The sequence below is a fragment of the Montipora foliosa genome, chromosome 3 (assembly GCF_036669935.1).
Source record: "Montipora foliosa isolate CH-2021 chromosome 3, ASM3666993v2, whole genome shotgun sequence".
Classification (NCBI taxonomy): Eukaryota; Metazoa; Cnidaria; class Anthozoa; order Scleractinia; family Acroporidae; genus Montipora; species Montipora foliosa.
Window position 1 is genome coordinate 35,390,893 of NC_090871.1, and position 20,000 is coordinate 35,410,892.

The following is a 20,000-nucleotide window of genomic DNA, read 5'->3' on the forward strand; positions in this document are numbered from 1 at the left end:
ATTTCAGAAGGAAGCGGGTTGGACAATAAAATCAGTTGAAAATCATTACCTCAGTATTGTTAAGTATGAACCTATGAAAGGAAATAGCTATATTAAACTACCAAATGAGTTATGTAATAGTGGAAAAGGATTGATAAACCTAAAAAACAACGATAATGAATGCTTCAGATGGTGCCGTATCAGACATTTAAATCCACAAAACAAAGATCCGCAACGAATTAAGAAATCGGATAAAGCATTTATTCATAATTTAGATTATCAAGGCATTGAATTTCCAGTAACTATTAAACAAACAAACAAAATTGAAAAACAAAACAATATTAACATCAATGTATTTGGGGTATGAAAATAAACAATCTTTTCCTATTTATATATCAAAAGAAAAGTATTCATTAATTTATTATTAATAACTGAAGAAACCAAAACACATTATGTACTTGTCAAAAATAAATTTTTGTTTAAACAAACAAAACACAAAGAAAGAAAACACTTTTGTATGTATTGCTTGCAATGTTTTAGTTCTGAGCAAGTTTTAACTAATCAGAAAGAAATATGTATTCAAATAAATGGCGAACAAGCTATCAAAATGCCTGAAAAAGGTTCAAAACTAAAGTTCACTAATTTTCATAAGCAACTACCTGTTCTGTTTGTGATATATGCTGATTTTGAAGCTCTTACACAAAAAGTTCATGGTTGTAAGCCAAACGATAATTCATAAACTGAAGCTTATCAAAAACACACAAACTGTGGTTACAGTTATAAGGTCGTATGATGTTATGATGATAAATACAGCAAACCAGTTCAGATTTATAGAGGTGAAAATGCTGTATACAAATTTATGGGAAAAATGCTTGAAGACGTTAAATATTGTAAAAATGTTATCAAGTACAAATTCAACAAACCATTAAAAATGACAAAAGAAGATAAGAAAAACTTTTAAAAAGCTGATTCATGCCATATTTGTAACAAAAAATATACTGATAAAGACATTTGTGTAAGAGATCATTGTCATATTACTGGTAAATACAGAGGATCAGCACACCAAGAGTGTAACCTGAATTTTAGATTGACTGACAAAATACCAGTTATATTTCATATTTAAATCGTAGAGGCTATGACAGTCATTTCATTATGCAAAATATTGGTGAAATAGCTAAAAATCACACTTACAAAAACAAAAACGGAGAACAATGTCAAATGAGTATCAATGCTATTCCTAATAATATGGAAAAGTATATGGCTTTTATGCTTGGTAATAATTTAGTCTTCATAGACTCATTTCAATTCATGAGTTCAAGTATAGATAAATTAGTAAGTAATTTAACCGATGAAGCATCAAAATATACCTTACAAGAGTTTCAAGATGATAAACTTAGTTTGAGGTCTGAAATCTACCCATATGATTTCATGGATTCATTTGACAAATTCAATGAACCTCATCTACCAACAAAAGAAGAATACTAACTGATGAATCAATCACCGACAAGCGATATACACATGTTAAAAATGTGTGGAATACTTTTAACTTAAAATCTATGGGTGAATATCACGATTTGCATCTAAAAAGCGCCGAAAATTTCCGTAAAACATGCTTACAGTAGTACAAGCTAGATCCATGTCATTATTTTACATCGCCTGGATTATCTTGGGACGCAGTGTTAAAGATGACTGATATCAAATTGGGGCTAATGACTGACATTAATATGTTTCACTTCATTGAAAAAGGTATGCGTGGTAGAATATCATACATAGCTAACCGATATTCAAAAGCAAGCATACGATAAAAAGACTCATTCAGAGTATATTATGTATTTAGACGCTAATAATTTATATGGATGGGGTATGAGTCAATTTTTAAAAACAAGAGGATTCAAATGATTATCAGAAAAACAAATTGATAAGCTTGACCTAGCTAAGTACAGAGAATACAGTACTAAGGGATTGATATTGGAAATTGATCTTGAGTATCCGAAAAAAATGCATAATTTGCATAATTATTATCCATGTGGTGCTGAAAAGATCAAAGTTCATCATAATTACATCAAAAATAAATTTGGAAATAAAGCTAAGCTTTTATTCACTGATACAGACTCGCTGACTTATGAAATCGAAACCAATGATTTGTATCAAGACTTTTGGACTGATAGAAATAAATTCGATAACAGTGAATATCCTGAAAACAGTCCATTCTATGATAAATCTAATAAGAAAGTCATAGGAAAGTTCAAAGATGAAACCGTTCAGGCATGCCAGTCACCGAGTTCATCGGCTTGCGATCTACAATGTATTCATATATCAAAGACAATCATCAAAACAACAAAACCGCAAAAGGAATTAAAAAGATTGTTAATCAAAAAAGGATCAAACATGAAGACTACAAACAAACGCTATTTAATGACAGACAAATGTATCATACCATGAAAACCATTAGAAGCAACTTACATCAAATTGGAAGCTATGAACTAAATAAAGTTTCATTGTCATGCTTCGATGACAAACGATATTTATTAGACAATGGGATAAAATCATACGCTTACGGTCATTATAAAATCAACACACTAAAACAATCTGAATGATAAAGTTTACTGCTAAAGTTTACTGTTAAAGTTTACTCATAAAGTTTACTGCGAAAGTTTACTCATAAAGTTTACTTACAAAGTTTCATTGTCCTTGCTTCATTGCTATACCAACGAAAAATGGAATATCAAGTTTCGTCTACAGATATAAATCTGTTAAGCCGATTGCTGTGATTGGTTGAAAAAAATCATAGTACCGTCTCATAACCCTAAGACAATAGGGAGCTTAAAGCCCTGGCCAAACTATCAAACAAAGTTGGATCCCACATGCAAAATTGTTAGATGTAAATGTTGAGGTAGTGGCAAAACACTATCCAACATTGCTTGAAGAATTCAAGGATGGAAAGAACGGATTCAAACAAGGAAATACCGAAGAATGGTTAAGAGAACGTGTAGAAAAGGGTATGTTCACTGCAAGATGCATCCGCGCTTAGGAGATGAGCTCGGATCAATTTGCAGGAATTTTAAACGCCATTGAACCAGACATCTCCAAACAGAGCAATAATGATTAAGGAGCCTAAGAGTGTGCCACAGACACGGCCTTGCTTTCTACTTGCTGATCAAGGTTTTTCGCTGTTTATCAACAACCACGACGCCCCCTTGGTCCTTATCCGCCATCTCTGTTGCAATAGACCTTATTCACGATAGCCGCCATGTTGGACTTGCCTTTATCATGCAAATTAGCTACACATTTCTGAGGGGGCAAACAACACAAGTTTGAGAGATTATCACGAACATCTTAGCCACACAGATGATTTGTTTCACGTTCATTAACTGTTTATCACCTAAGTAGTAAAATAGAATGCTTACACAAGTTACTTCGATGTTTGTGAAAAATGAGCAGATAACAAAATAGAAAATCAAAATGTCGGAGGCAATCAAAAGACATAAAATTATTATAAAAGGTACTTAATTCTAAATTCTAAAATGTACTTTTAGCAATGTTAATTCAATATTTCGACGAGACGATTTTCTGCAATTTGCCTTTATTCCAATGTTTTCCCCCAGCTTAACACATGGCTAATGTGCATGACAATCTGAAAACCAACATGGCGGCTATCGTGAATAAGGGCTGTTGATGCTAGAAGCCTAGGCTTGAAAATAAGATAGCGATTCGTGATTGGCTAGCAGCGCGAAATTGACTCCATTCAGGACACAACTTTGTTGGAAGAGCTGCAAAACACTGCAACATTGTTGCGTCGAGCAAAATTGTTGGTTGTAATGTTTGATCAAAAGCAAACTCTATCCAACATTTGATCGAACAAAAAGTGTTGGACGAACGTCTTCCAACATCGGCGGCCAAACGGTCGAACAATGTTCGATCGAGCAAAGTTGGAGCGTTCAATCCAACTTTGTCCGATAGTTTGGCCAGGGCTTAAGCACGTGCGTTTTTGAGACGCGGACGGCAACCGGAAGTGAGTTGTTTCCTTTGATAACTTTTCTTCACCCAACCACATTTGCATTGCTGACCTGACCTGACTGACTGACTTGCTGACTGACCTGGCACGCGAAATGGTCTGTTCCGGTTGCCGTCCGCGTCCCAAGAACGCGTGTGCTTAAGCTCCCTAATATATTGATGATGACTCATTTCACGCTCGTGATTTTTTCCTGTTTCATTTACTTATGCGAATATTTAAACAAACTTAATGCATGCAACTTCGCAAATAATTTCATAAATTTGAAAAGTTTCACTGAGAAATTTGACAATAGTGAAGTAAAAATGTGAAGCTTCTGGTTGGTTAAAAATCACGGGAAAACCCCTTTCTTTATTTCTGAGAATGTCATCCTTTGTGATTCTTTCATGTTCCATTTGATTGCTTCTGCGAATATTTAATCATGTAGTTTTTTGCTTGGTAATAGTTTTTTTTAAACATATAGAAAAAATTTTTTGAAAAACATAGATTAATTTTTTAGTGAATTTTGAATCCAACGCAAAATCCCAAGGTCAAATTTTATGCATATGAAATAACGCAAAATTTAAAAATGAGCTGGTACCCGCAACTACTATACCACTGACTTCCTTTGCAATTTCGGGTAGTGAGCTGGGCATTTTTCCGTTTACTTCTGACCATGCATCGAAACATTGCTTGTACAAACTAGGTAGGTAAATACTTAATTTAAAAGTATCAAAGTTACAATGCAATATGAGTTTCCCACCGACAGGGACAAGAATCGCGTTTAAAAACGCTTTCCATGGATTTTTATATTCCTTCAAATATTTTTTTAGGCACATTACTCGTCTTGTGCGAACCATAGAATCCATATCAAGCATAGTTAAGCCACCCTTCTCAACTTCCGATGTCATCACATTTCGTTTTACTTTGTCTTTTCCATTCCAAATAAAATAAAAAAACAGAGAGTCAGCTTCTTTAACAAGGTCTTTAGAGATTGGCAACACCGACGCTCTAAACATAAGCATAAACATAAGGTTTTTATAATTTGTATTTTACCTAAGAGAGAAAGACCGCTTCATTTCCACAAATTGATCGTCTTCTTAATTGATTTCAAAGTATTCCTAAAATTCAATTCATCTCTTTGTTTAGCGTCATAGCCAAAATAAACGCCTAGAATTTTAATAGTGTTTCAAACATTTGGCAATCAGAATGGCCCTCCCAAAGTGTTCTACTATTTCCTAAAGCTAAGGCTTCGGTTTTTTCATTATTTATTTTTAAGCCATAACTCTCACCAAAAGTCTTCAGCGTAACAAATAGGTTTGTAAATGAACTGGTGTTTATAAGAAAGCAGGTCATATCATCAGCGAAGAGGGAAAGCTTAACCGATTCGTCTCGTATCGTAATGCCCTTAATGCTATCATCTTCTCTTATCTTAATAGCTAAGGTCTCCAGAGCTATTATAAAAAGGTAGGGAGAGAGACGATCTTCCTGCCTTACTCCCTTACTTAGCGCAAAAGGTCCTGTTGTAAAACCGTAATTAATTACACAGAATAGCACCGCCATCAAGGTCCTTTCTGTTTGTCTTGTATTTTTTCTTTGGTCTGATCTTGGTTGACAACTGATTGAGCGCTTGGGACCAAAATTAAATGCATGAAGTACTCTTAAAAGAAAATAAAAATTCAGAGAATTAAAAACTTTTTCAAAGTCTATAGCTTCTAAAATCCCAGGAATATCTTTGCACTTAGCGTAATCAATCACATCATCGATCGTTCTAACGGCATCAAAAATTGTCCTCCCCTTTACAAACGCATTTTGATTAAAATGAATTACTTTCGGAAGCACCTTTTTCAAGCGCTTTGGCAAAGTTTTAGACGCCAATTGAGCATCAACATTTCAAAGAGATATTGGACGCCAATTCTTCACCAACCTTTTGTCCTTTCCTTTCTTTTCAATTAAAGTGATAACAGCCTGTTTCTGTGAATTTGATAGTTCACCATATTCGAAGGCATAATTGAGACTATCAACTACCAAATTTCCAAACAAAGGCCAAAAGGCTAAGTAAAAATCGACTGATAAACCATCGTTCCCAGGAAGGAACGGTCTGCAATACGTTGTAACATTAATCATATCCAAGGGTACCCTCGCAAGCATTCCTCTTCTCCTCCTCTTCTCCTAAATATGGAACATCGATCAGATCATTTATAAAAGAGGAAATAGTCTTCATGTCAGCACATTCTACCGTCATAGAGACTGGAGTAATATAATTTCAATTATTTCATATGCTTTTTGGGGGCGCTAGTAGACACTCCATTCCTTGTTAAGACCTTACGCACACTACTTTTCGTTTTCTTTGAATTTTCTTAATTTAAGAAGTATTTGTTGTTCCTTTCACCCATTTCATACCAGATTGCCCTATAGCGAATGATAGCCCCTTGGGTAATGTAATCGTACAATTGATCATATCCTGTTTGAAGACACTCCAGTTCCTCGAGATTTCCACTATTTGGATCGATATTGAACCCACGACCTTCGGATTAGATCTCCGCCGCTCTACCGACTGAGCTACAAGGTCAGATAGGAGCAGGCCGTGGGAACTGAAGATGTTAAAGTCACGGCAGTTAACTCTGTTTAAAATGTAAGTGCTACACGGCCAACGTTTGTATAAACGTAACCTTTCCTTTCATGCAATTAATGGATACCACAGATATCAAACCACTTTAGCTTAGAATAGAATGCTTTAGCAAAATCCAATAATATCAAATCGGTTTCTAATCCAGCATCCAAATGTTTACCAATTTCTTGGTACATCAAAAGAAGTTGGGCAACACATGATCTTCCACTTTGGAAGCCATACTGAAGGTTGTAGAGTTGATTATGTCTGGTCAATTCATTGGCAACAACATGTTCCTGAATTTTAGATATAACAGGTAGCAGTGAGATTGGTCGGTACTTGCAGACGTCATCATCTTTTTTGGGAACCGGAGTTATATTGGCGTACTTTCACTTGCTAAGACAAAGTTGATAAACGCTGTTCAGGAAGGAGCCAAAACCTCCGCGCACTCCTTTAAGACAATATTAGGTAAACCGTCAGGTCTGACTGACTTGCTTACATCAATGGATCGAGGGAGAGACGTCACCTCTTTACAGATACTTGGATCAGATCAAGAGTCTCAGTTAATGAATCCAAAGGAACAAGCTCCTCCGAAATATCGCTACAACCAATGTGATCTTTGTAGATGGACTGAAAGTACTTAGAAAAGGCGTTGGAGCGTGCAAGGTCGTTGGAAAAGACGTCCGTACCATAGTATATTTTATCAGGGATCGGTTTCCTTTTGTTTTTGTTATGATGAACTTCATTAGCAATGTCGGCAAGGTATTTCTTTCTTGACGAACGAATCCATATCTTAATAGATTGTCTGTTTTTACGAAACTTTTCCAATAGTACAGGATTATTAAAATTTCTGACTTTCCTCCAAAGGGTCTTCTTCTTTCGTATCGCTTTTGCCAGGTCACCTTTGATTTACAGGGGATGATTTGGATTGCGTGCAGGTACTTTAGGGACAAAACGTGTTAATTGTGGTAAAAACAAGATCATTCCACAATTGCCAAGCTGCATCGAAATCCTCCTGGGATGCGATATTAATTATACCAGAGCTCAAAGGGAGTTTATGTAAGGCCTGACTAATGGCTTCAAAATTTGCATTTTTGAAATTGTAAGGTAAACTCTGTGCGGGAGTCTTGAGAAGATAGGAAACCACGATGTCAAAGACTATGGGGTAGTGATCAGATGGAATTCCAATTTCACTAATAGCAACACCACTTTGGAGAGAAGAGATACTGTCTCGATTGTTAGTCAAGACTAATAATCCAAAACACTAGTCATACGCGTTGGAGACTGAATAAGCTGAAATAAATACAAGTCTTTTAAGATATCCATCAACCTATTTTAGTACAGTGTGAAAAATCAGTCCCATCAATCCAGTGTATATTAGGAAAGTTGAAATCACCCAAAATTTGCAACAGAATGATAATTGTTGAAATCATCCAGATTCAAAGTGTTTATAAAATGAGTCACAAACCTTGCGTTATTCGGTGGGCGATTGCAAGACATGATGAGAATTGTTCTCTCGAACTTTAGGTTTTCTATTTCTACCATGACCACCTCAAATTCTGCGGGAAGATACGTGAAACATACTTGGCTTGAACTTAGTGATGATTTGATTGCGATCAGAACTCCACCACCAGTTCGATTTTGGCGATCCTATCTGCAGATATCATACCCAGTTGGCAGGATTTCGAAGTCAGAGATACTCTCGTTGAGCCAGGTTTCCGTCAAAAAAACAATATCCAAATCAAATCCATAAGTGAGGTCTTGTAGTAGTTGTAGTTTTGACACGTAGGAATCTCTATCACAGCAGACAGCTTTTAAGCTCCTGACGTTCTGATAGAAGCACGAAAAGGTACTTGGAACTGTTTGCAGGTCCGGGGTTCGGATGTATGTCGCCACCAAGAGTGATACGAGGAAGCGGGAAGGTGCTTAAACCTTTTGTAACATGGAGGACTCTAGAAGACATAAAGGACCTGCCACGATGCTTGTTCGTAATGGCATTTAAGAGGCGAAAACCTCCCCCTGTACTTGTAAAGTATGCAGGTTGTAAATAAATCTGCTCATATTTTATAACTTGAAGAGACAGAGAGGCCAAAATAAGCAGAGAGAACCAATCATTTGGAGAACTCGGTAACTTGCGTCCGGCCGCTATCTTGCCGCTACCCTGAAAATGAGGGCTTGTGACCCATTTTTTTAGCTTCTTTAATTTGGGCATTTGTTTGCGCCTTCTCTCTATGATTTCCTGAGGGAAGTCTTGCAGAATCATATATTCAGTATCTTTCAGTTCAAACCCAGCACGGAGCACTGTCTCACGATCTCGATAAAGTAAAAAACGGGCTAATATCGGCCTGGGCTTACCACGTAAGGATTTACCAATCCTATGCACCCGTTGAAACACCATATTCCTCTTTGGATCCTCAAAGCCAAGCACACCTTTCAGAAAATCGCACAAAACATCAATTGTGCCAACAGCATCTTTCCCCTCGGACGCGCTGGCATACCAAGAAGTTTCAAATTTTCTCTCCTGCTATAGGACTCGAGGTAAAGATGTCTCGAGTGTAAATATTCAATTTGCTTATCCTTGTCTTTTACCATTGCACGAAGATCTTCAAATTCTTTGTTGAGATGTGTAAGACCATGATCCATATCTTTAATCGAGCTATCTACAGCACGTGCTTCAACTTTCATTTTGTCAATAGTTGATTCGCCATTCCCCAGTCTGCTTGTTAAATCCTTTTAACATTGCCTCAATAGCATCAAGTTTGTCTAGTTTCTTAAGTTCCCCAAGAATCTTGTAGAGTTTTTCGTCAACATTACCGGCCATGTTCAAAGCTTGGAGAATCTCGTCTTCCTCGGCTAATATCTTTGAACGCTTTTCCCCCGGAGAAACTGACCCAGACGAATCTGAATTGCTTCTTTCTGATATTGTGCGCTTCGAAGATGGAGTAACAGTTTCCATATACAAGCAATGCAAGCTGCAAGAGAAAAAACTCAATAACCAGAACGAAGCGCTCGAAAACACGTCTACTCGCTAAGCATGACAGCCCCAAACCCCCAGACGTTGGAATCATGGCTACTGAAACCTTTATAACCAAAGGCATCCAATATCTTGGTAAAAAAGCTGTTGAGATGGAACGTTATTATGGCCCAGAATTGTTGCACAAACCCAAGTTGCCAAAAAGGGCAATTGACGATGCTTTGGAGAAATTTAATCCAGCCATTCAAAGCGTTGGATCCCAAGCGCTCAATCAGTTGTCAACCAAGATCAGACCAAAAAAAAAATACAAGACAAACAGAAAGGACCTTGATGGCGGTGCTATTGATATACAAAGTATGCAAAATAAAAAATTGTTACTAGAGTTTCATTTAAGAACGTTTCCTGGTCTTAAAAAATATCAATTTTGCGGTCCTATTATAAGATTAGATGAAAGATTATCACGAGGTGATGAGGGAATAAACAGATTAAACCAAGCTTGTAAGCAGCATGATATTGATTACAGTAATTCCAAAACATTAGCTGATAAGCATAAAGCGGATCAAAAAAATTATAGATGCCGTAGAACAATTTCCAATCAATCATTGACAGAAAGAGCCATAAAGAACACCATGAGAATAAAAAAGAGACTTGGTCTTGGTTTTAACTAAGAAAAAAAAACGTATAAAGCCGTCAAGTAAAGAAAAAAGAAATTGGCAGCAACAGTCAGCAGATGAACTGCACAAACCGATAAAAAGGAATTTTACTCGACGGCATGTAGTTGTAAATCACATTGATGAAGTATGGGCTGCAGACTTAGTTGAAATGCAACAATTCAGCAAATGGAATAAAGGGTACAAGTATCTTCTTATGGTGATAGATGTTTTCAGTAAATATGGATAGATTGTACCATTGAAAAATAGACAAGGAGAGACTGTTAGAGAAGCGTTCCAAACCATCTTTAAAGATAGTAGAAAAGCAGAATATTTCTGGACCGATAAAGGAAGTGAGTACTACAACAAACATGTAAAAGACCTCTTAGGTAAGAATAAAATAACACTCTATTCAACAGAAAATAAAGAAAAATCATCAGTAGTGCATAGATGGAATCACAAGATTAAAACTAAGATGTGGAAGCAGTTCACTGTCCAAGGCAATACACAATATTTAGACATGCTACCTGAAATATTAAAACACTATAATAACACTAGACACAGTTCAATAAAAATGACACCTGTAGAGGCTTCAAAAAATAATAATGAAGGTTTAGTATATTTCAAATATGGAAACATCAAAACAATAACCGAAATTTCAAATAGGTGATAAAGTCAGCTTTTTAAGGATTAAACCACTGCAAAAACCGTGTACGATCAAAACTTGCTCTACGTTGGATAAAAATAGATCGTGACCACACCAAAAAAAAATTTTAAAAATAGAAAATATACTGCAAAGGTTGGCCAAGACAACGTGAACATAGGCGTTGTTGCAATATTTCGGCTGGCCAACATCAGCCTTCTTCAGGTTTATTGAATGGATAAATACTTGATACAAGATCTTTATATTTACAAGATCTTTATATTTACCGGAAATGACATAAAAAGGCTACGGAAATGCATAAAAAAGAGAAAGAATAATACATGAGAACAAGATGAAAAAAACAAAAGAAAATTAAAAGGTAGCTAAACTAAATTACATTTCATCTCTTCTGTTAAGGCCTGCAGGCTCCAGTGTTTTTCTTCTGTGTATGAGGAATGCCTCACGAGCCTTTCTGATGGAGTCACGACTAGTGTGCAGTTGTTCGAGCGGTATAAGGATCATGTGATCCTCCGCGTGACCACTGGTCAGGAAGTGTCGTGAAAGCGCAGTGGGGGTATAACTACAAAAGGGGTTTATAATAGGTCGCCTATGTTCATTAAAGCGGTCTTTAAGACGACGTTTGGTCTCTCCGATGTACTCAAGATTACATTTAGTGCACTGAATCATGTAAATTACATTAGGGGTTTCACAAGTAATATGTGATTTGATTTTAAAGGTTTGTCCAGTACTATAAAAAGTATATTGATTACGGCCATCTTCAATAAAAGGACAGGCGGTGCAACTAGTTTTATTGCACCGAAACGAGCCGCATGGAGACCCAGATTGGTCGGTGTTAGTAGGTTCCGGCAATTTAGCTCTAACTATAATGTCACTTATGTTTTTACAACGCCGGTAGGCTACTAAAGGGAGATTAGTAAAAACATTTTTACAGCGACCAGATGAATAAAGCACGTTAGAGTGTTTGTGAATTATACGGGATATGTTAGGTAAAGCGGGGTTATAGGTAATGACGAACGAAACAGTATCTGTCTGTTGTTTAGGTTTGGGTTTAAGAGCGTCGTTCCGGGAAATGTCAGAAGCACGTCGTATCTGGGTTTTAAGGAAATTAAGTTCGTAACCTCGATTGACGAGGTAGTCCATAAGTTCCTTACAGCGCTGTTTGCAAGTGTCATTGTCGGAGCATATGCGTCGAAGGCGAAGTGCAAGGCTATATGGAATGGAACGTTTAGTGTGGGTGGGGTGGCATGAGGAGATAAGTAAATATTGATGTTTGTCAGTGGGTTTAGTGTAAAGGTCGGTTTCTATGAGACCATCCTTGAGTTAGACCATCACATCAAGGAATGAAATATATGTGAGGGAATGCGAACAAGTGAATTTAATGGTGGGATGAAGGTTATTGAGATAATCGACAGATACTTTCAGTTTATCTGAACCTTCAGTCCAAATAACGAAAATATCGTCCAGAAATCTGAGCCATGTATGAGGTAGATACAGTGCGTTGGTGAGCGCGTCCTGTTCGAATTTGGCAAGAAAAAGGTTGGCAAATGAAGGAGCCATTTTGGTGCCCATAGCAGTACCGTGTTTTTGTAGGTAGTGTTTGTTGTTAAATGTGAAATTGTTCATGTTGAGAATGATCTGTATGAGGTCGCAAAGAGTTTCTGTGGGGATGTCCTTATCGTTGCGTTTGCGAAGGAAAAAGCGGCAAGCCTGTCACACTTCCCGACAATGCCATACTTGTCACGCTTGAAGTCACTTCCCTTTATACCAACATCCCTCACAGTGAAGGTATTGAGGCTTGCCGCATTTTCCTTCGCATATAGTAACTATTCAAGTTATTTGTAATTTAGATTTGTTTCAAAAATCAAACATTATTTTGTAACATAACAGTATTGTGTAACACATAATGTAGTAAACCAAACACAGTATATGTTACTGTAATTGCTTAAAAAGGCAGCAGCCAGATATGTAATTATTCCTTGCTATTTCAAACGCATATAAATGACAAAAAAAAAACATTAGTATATAGTATAAGAAAATGAGTTATTTATCTGGAGTTTCATTTAATGATTTTTTCACTGAGCAAATTAAATATGGACAATATCATTGGATTATTAAACCGATAATCAATGGTAATTTTAATCTCACTGAAAAACAAGCTGATATTCTAATAAAAAAGCTTAATCGATTTAGAATTGAAATTTATTTGAATAATGGATCTTACTTTTCCATTCGTATCAATTAAAATACAAAACCATGGCTAAAAGATATACTTAGAGATGGATTTAACCAAGAATATTTTGATTTCATATTATGTCCACCAAACAAGACGAAATAAATTTTTTTAAGGGCACCTGACTATGCTTTGGATAAGCATTCAAAGCGTTGGACCCTAAGCACTCAATCAATTGTACATAATGAAAGTTGAGACTAGAGGCCGTAAACCAATATGAAAAAACGATCAAGATAGAAAAGAAGCTAATATAAAGTAAAACTAAATATATGCTTAATAAACAATGGATATGCCCTGTTTGCAATAAGGACTATAAATTAGCTGGTAAAACAAAGCATCTCAAAACCAAAAAAACACCACAAAAATGCTTCAAAGACAGCATAAAATTGTTAGACAATTATGTTTAATTTGAAATTTAAAGTTTTTAAAGTACTTAAAAGTAAAATTATATATAGTAATTATATAGATGAACAGAAACAAATAACAAAAACTCTCACAACTATATTAAAAAAAAAGCAAAAGTACTTGGCTATATTTGGCACGATATTTTAAGATTAAAATCAAGAGACCGTGTCATTCAAAATGTACAAAAATATGATGATATGGCAAAAAATGTCATCCTTCTATATAAAAACAGATTAAATCTTTATAAAATTTACAAAAGGCATAAGCAAATTGAAAAATCAAGCCCAGTTAAAAACAACCTGGTTTTCAACTTTGACAATGATATATTTAAAAAAGAAAACGCAAGTCTGAAAAAATTTAAAATCATTAGTACACTAAATGTTCAAAATAAAAAAATTCAATTCTTTTACGAATGAATTTAAGACAAAAATTTTAAAACCATTGGAAGGTGATAAAGAGATACATAAAATATTTCATGGGCTAATAGAAAAGGTCAAAATTGTTAAAAAATTGAACGATAATGACAGAATCAGAACTATTATTCAAAATCAAAAGTTATCAAACGCTTTATTAACGAAATTTAATAAAGTCAACGATTACAAGTTAGACAGTATCGATGAATTGATAAAAATTCTCGAGTACAAGCACATCACATTAGAAGAGTGTAAAATTATAGCACAAAGTGTAAAAATCCCAAGTGGCACGGGCCAATTATATTTGTCAAAAGATACAGCAGCAAGAAAAAATTGTTACAGCATATGCTAATCTAAGACCTGAAAGTTGGACAAAATCAGAAGTTCATGATGGTGTTAACAAATCCAGAAAATTATAGAAAGACCAAGCATTAAAATTACATGAAGATGCAAATGTTGAAATAAATGACTATGGTAATAACTTAGATGACGTGAATAAATTTGGAAATTATCTGAATTCAGAAATAAACATAGCAGATTCTGGACAATTTAAGGAAATAATTTATACTGCCAATAAAGGTGGCAAAGACAAGATTTATTTATACAAAGCTAAAAATCATTTTGATGTTATCAAATTAATGACAGCATTTTATAATGTAGCTTATTATTGTCATGAATGTAAAAAAACTATACAAAAAGAGACAAACACAAGTGCCCATAAAAATGTCTATCTTGTTTTACTTTCATAAAAGGAAAGAAATGCGATGGAAAGGAAATAATTGTGAAAAGTGCAGCAGAAAATTTTATGGCAAGCAATGTTTCGAAAATCATCTTAAAAACAGAACAAAATATAAAAAAAAATTGACAATGTTTGTGCTTTAGTTAAAAAATGTTTAAAATGTGAACGAATAATTACTGGTAAATATGTAAGCAATCACAAATGTGGCTATAAAGAATGTACAAATTGTTGTCAATACGTTGATAAGGATCATAAATGTTATATGAAAAAAATAAACATTGAACTAAATTAATCAATGTAAAATTAACAAAGCAATGAAAAAAATTATTGGTGTTTTTCATGTAAATCATATACAGAAAAATATCTTTTTTACGACTTTAAATTTACTCAAAATACTGGAAGACATAAAGTTAACTTAGCTATTGTGCAAGATTATAATGGGAATGAAGAAATTTATAAAAACATAGAATAATTTCGTAAAAGCACCATAAATGATAAATTCAAAGGATACACATTGATCGCACATAATAGCAAAGGTTACCATGCTCACTTTATTTTAAGGGGGTTAGTAGGCCAAGGAATTAAACAATATTGTATATACAATGGAGCTAAAATTATGCTAATGAAAATACCAAAATTAAGAATTCGTTTCATAGATAGTTTAAATTTCCTTCAAATGCCGTTGAAATCTTTCCTTAAAACATTTGGTTTAAATGGAATTAAAAAAGGATATTTTCCATATTACTTTAACAAAGAATGTAATAAAAAATTAATTATGTTGGTTGTATACCAGCCAAAAAACATGGATACAATCAAATGAAATCTGATCAATGGGAAAAATTTCTCAACTGGTATGAAGAATGTGTGAACAATGGCGTATTGCCAGAGCTTATAGAAGAACCATGGCGATGCACCCCGAGATTTCTAACCGCGGATCGCTAGCACAGTTCCCACTTGACAGACAGTGAGAGACCCTCTAGACAAAAGTTGACAGATCCCTTTCCTGATCCCTCCCTCATTGATCAAATATATAATTTTCAATATATATTACATAGTATCACCATTTTGTCATACAAGAGACATGCCGCATTGTTCATAATAAATGGCCCTTGCTCACGAGTATTTGCTGGGTGACGTAATCTGTTCTAAAACCCTAATATATAGATTTAGCCAAGCCTAAAAGCGGAGCTCCCGGCTTGTTTATTCTTACTGGCTGTAGGATTAGTGAAAATAAAAGGCTTTGGAACTGGCGCCTTTTGGTTTTCCCAGATATTGCTTAATTATGTAACGTTTTCTTCGCTGCCTAACTAGTGAATTCCACGGTTAATTTCACCAGAAAAACCGACTGATCGCATGAATCACGAAGGGATGAATGTGATATCGGTTTTTCCAGCGAAATCTACTGTCGAATTCGTCAGTTAGTCAATTAATTTTTCTTGAATCGCAAGAGCTTTAAAAGAAAACAAGCAAATCCTCAGCAAGCGACCGGAAAAGAAAAGAAGCCATTTCAGATTCGACTGTCAAACGCCAGCGAATAGGAATCACGCTAAAATTAGAAGTCAAGGACGTACTATAGGTCGTGATGTGACAGATCGTCTTTGTCGTTTCAAGCTCAAACAAGGAGTTTTATTGATGTACTTTATTTATTCCACTTTATCTCTGAAAACGAGATCATTTACAATTCGATGTATTTCATTTGGTTTAGAACCAGAATCGGCTAGAAAGGACAAACTTCAAACAAGATCTCCAACAAATTACCTGTACGTGCTCTAAACAAACTTCTGAAAACACAAGCTGGTGATCTTTCTCCTTATACTTTTACGAGAACTCATTGCGATTACATGTTTAGAACATAGGTGCAAAATTTTCTTGTCACTGTCGAGGCACATGGAAAAACAGTTAGGCAAGCGGAGTAAAAAAACGTCTTGTTCGCTCGCATTTTAAAGCCAAACAAACCAGCAACAGATCGATTATTTCTGTCCAAAAAGAGTACAGTTGATTGTTATTTAATTCCAGTTAACAACAACAACAACAATTCGAGTTTCATTCCTGAACAAAGGAAAAAACGACTGAAACACTTTTAAGAAATATTCATCCACTTGAAACAACTCATCCGTAGAAATAACAAACAGTTTAGTGTCCAAGAAAGGAATTTATGGAGTAACTTCTTCCACCAACTTTAAGCTATTACTGGTGTACCGTTTTGTCGTTCTCGTTCCCTTTCTCTCTTCTTTCGTTTCTGCTCTTCCGACATAGGCCGTCCAGGCATCTTGCAACCATAGTAGATTCGAAATTAAAAATCTTAAGACATACCAAAAACTGCTATTCAGAGCAAAAAGCAGCACTACACAAATTAAAAAAAATTCACTCCGCTTTAAGTTAATATCCCTCCAATGCTTCACTTGAATAACTACGGCTATATTATGTTAAACCTGGATTGAAACCAGCGAAAAATGCAAGAAAAGTATATTTTCCAAACAGTACCTGAACACGAAAAGGATCAACTGTCAAGAGCTTTTGTTGACCTAGCATTGCTGTGTAGCCGAGTCGAGCAACAAAAAGAGCGCAAAAAATTTAGCCTCGTTCAGGTGTGAGTCTGTGTCTGACCTGGCTTGAGCCTGCGATCCAAGCAATAACCAGTCCCAGGTCAGCGGCCAACTTAAAAAAAAAAACAAAAAAACAGCTGACCTCGATAAGGTCCAACTTGAGCCCGCGATATGGTCACGTGATACTGATCAGCGGATACCTTGTCAATTGACACAGGTGTCAATTGACCATAACATCGATGTCCAATATCAAAGATGCATGCTGTAAACTAGCTTGAGTGTCAACTGGAATATTGCCTCCCCGATGAGCTGTAAACTTGAGCTTGTGATATGGTTACGTGATACTGGTCACATTTGCATACATGGAGGGGCGGACGGACGGACGGACGGACGGACGTACGTAGTATGTACGGCCGTTCATGATGTGATGGCTATAAAACCAAATTTTCTCACATCGATGGGTTACCATATTTTCTTAACTATGGTGCTCCGCGCACGCGCCGAGCTCCGCTATTAAATTATTTTCAGAAAGATGACCTTAAGACATACTTTCTTTTTACACCCGTATTGAAATGAATGTCAAATAAAAAATAAGCGATGCCTTGTATCAGTGAGTGGCTTTATGAAACTCTTTTTCCTCAGAAATTGGGAAAATCTCTCGTTTCCATGCGGGGAACATTTACTATTTTCTCAAATCCCATAATACATCTTGTTTTCACCCCACCCCCTCCCCCCACCCCTCAAAAAAAAATTGTATAGTCACTGTCTGCAGTTTTTTTCTGGGACAGGAAGATATGTCCCAAGAGAAAACAAAAACAATAACAAGGTGTATCATAGGATTTGAGAAAATAGAGAATGGAAGGATTTGTGATCTTTTTTAATGTTTTGGCTGCGCGAAAAAGGGGGCTAGACAAGAAGGGGAAAGAAACGCTTTCAAACAAAACCCCCTGCATTCTGGAAAATGCACGCTTGAAAAGGTCCATTTACACTACAGAAAAATACTGGGTCCGGACCCCTTAACCATATACCTTTCCGTGTAATCTATGTGTTCCTTGCTTTTATGAAATGGCTGGCTCCGGACCCCCTATTTTTGGTTTTGGGGCCATAGTCCAAACCGAAAAAAATCGAGTCCGGACCCTTTTTTGCGATCACGAGCGTTGTTTAAACGTGTATCCCTTCCATCTCAAATAAAAAATCTGGTCCCCGCTCCGAAAATTGGCAGTGTAAATAGAGTGCCAGGGACGGAATGGAGCCTTAAGGCCAGTTTTTGTGAAAAGATAAACCAAATTGTTGACTGTGTAAAGGGTAGAAAAATATTGGTCCGAACCACTTTTTAATCGGTTCGGACCAAGTTTTTTCTGTAGTGTAAATGGGCTTTAACCTACCATGCCCGAGCGCGCATAGCAGGATAATCATCATCATCATCATCACGATAATAGTAATAATGGTTGAGGTCACACTTGAGCTTTTTTTACCATAGTAAACGAAAGTTTACCATGGTAAATGGGTTTTTCAATGTGACCGGCTTTTCTCACTTTACCACGGTAAACGCAATTCTAGTCTGTTGCGTTAGCAACGGCGGTCGGATGAAAGCAAAGTTTACTATAGTAAAACCATCTGAAAAAGCATGGTTTATCTAGCGTTTATCTAAACTTTGTTTATTTAGGTGACATCTTGTCATAATGTTGAGAAGCATTTCGCGACTTTGCTGAATTTGCGTGCGACCACTATATACATGTCCCTTGGAGGCTCACATTGCCTCCTTTCAAAAACAAGGTAAAGAGACAGAAATCTAAATCTGTGAGCTTTACGGATTGCAACGATAAGAAACAAAAGAGCCACAATCGAAGCTACAACACGTTCACGATCCATGGCGCAGTCACGAAATATATTAAGTTGTTGTGTTAAGACTCACGGGACGGAACTCGAAAAATTCCGGTCTGTCATCAACTCGACATTTGAGTAGCACTCTTGTCACAAGGAAACGTCTGGGAAATGTACAAGTCAGCTTATGCGTTTTACCATAGTAAACTTTGTTTACATTTTTTATACCATAGTTAAGGGTTTTTACCTTGGTAAACTGCTAAGTGTGACCTCAATCAATGATGAGAATACTACTACTACTACTACTACTACTACTACTACTACTACTAATAATAATAATAATCATGATAATACTATTATTATTATTATTAATTGCTACGATATGGTGGAGGTGTGATTGGATGGACGAAAGAAGAACTTCAAAGCATGGATAGAAAGACCAGGAAAGTGATGACAATGAATAAGGAGCCACACTCAAGGAGCGACACTGCAAGGATATATGTACCAAGCAAGAGAGATGGCAGAGGACTTAAAGCTGCGAAGGTTGTGTGCCCGGGGAAAAAGCAGTCTGAGTTGGTATGTAGGGAGATGTAATGAGGTGTTGTTAAGGAGAGTGGTTAACTTATACGAGAATAAGTGAAGGACGCTATTCAGATTTAAGGAAGTGTTGTGTTCTTGACGGATAGGTAGGGTTTCAAGACAAAGCGCATGAGTGTGGCATCGATAAGTTTGATTTTTTGATTGATGTGAAGCATAAAAAGCCCGATCCACCGGATTTCCCTTTTGGCAGACTTTTCAAGGTCAGCTCGGACGAATGGAAAATTTACTAAAACTTTTTGTTGGGCAATAACGGGAAAGAATACGAGCTTGTTTGGTAAGTTGTTCAGGTTTCTGTTTGTAAAAACTGGACAACAACTTTGAGTTTAAAGGACATGTTTCGATCGATCATCGATCATCTTCAGTTGCAGGTGTTC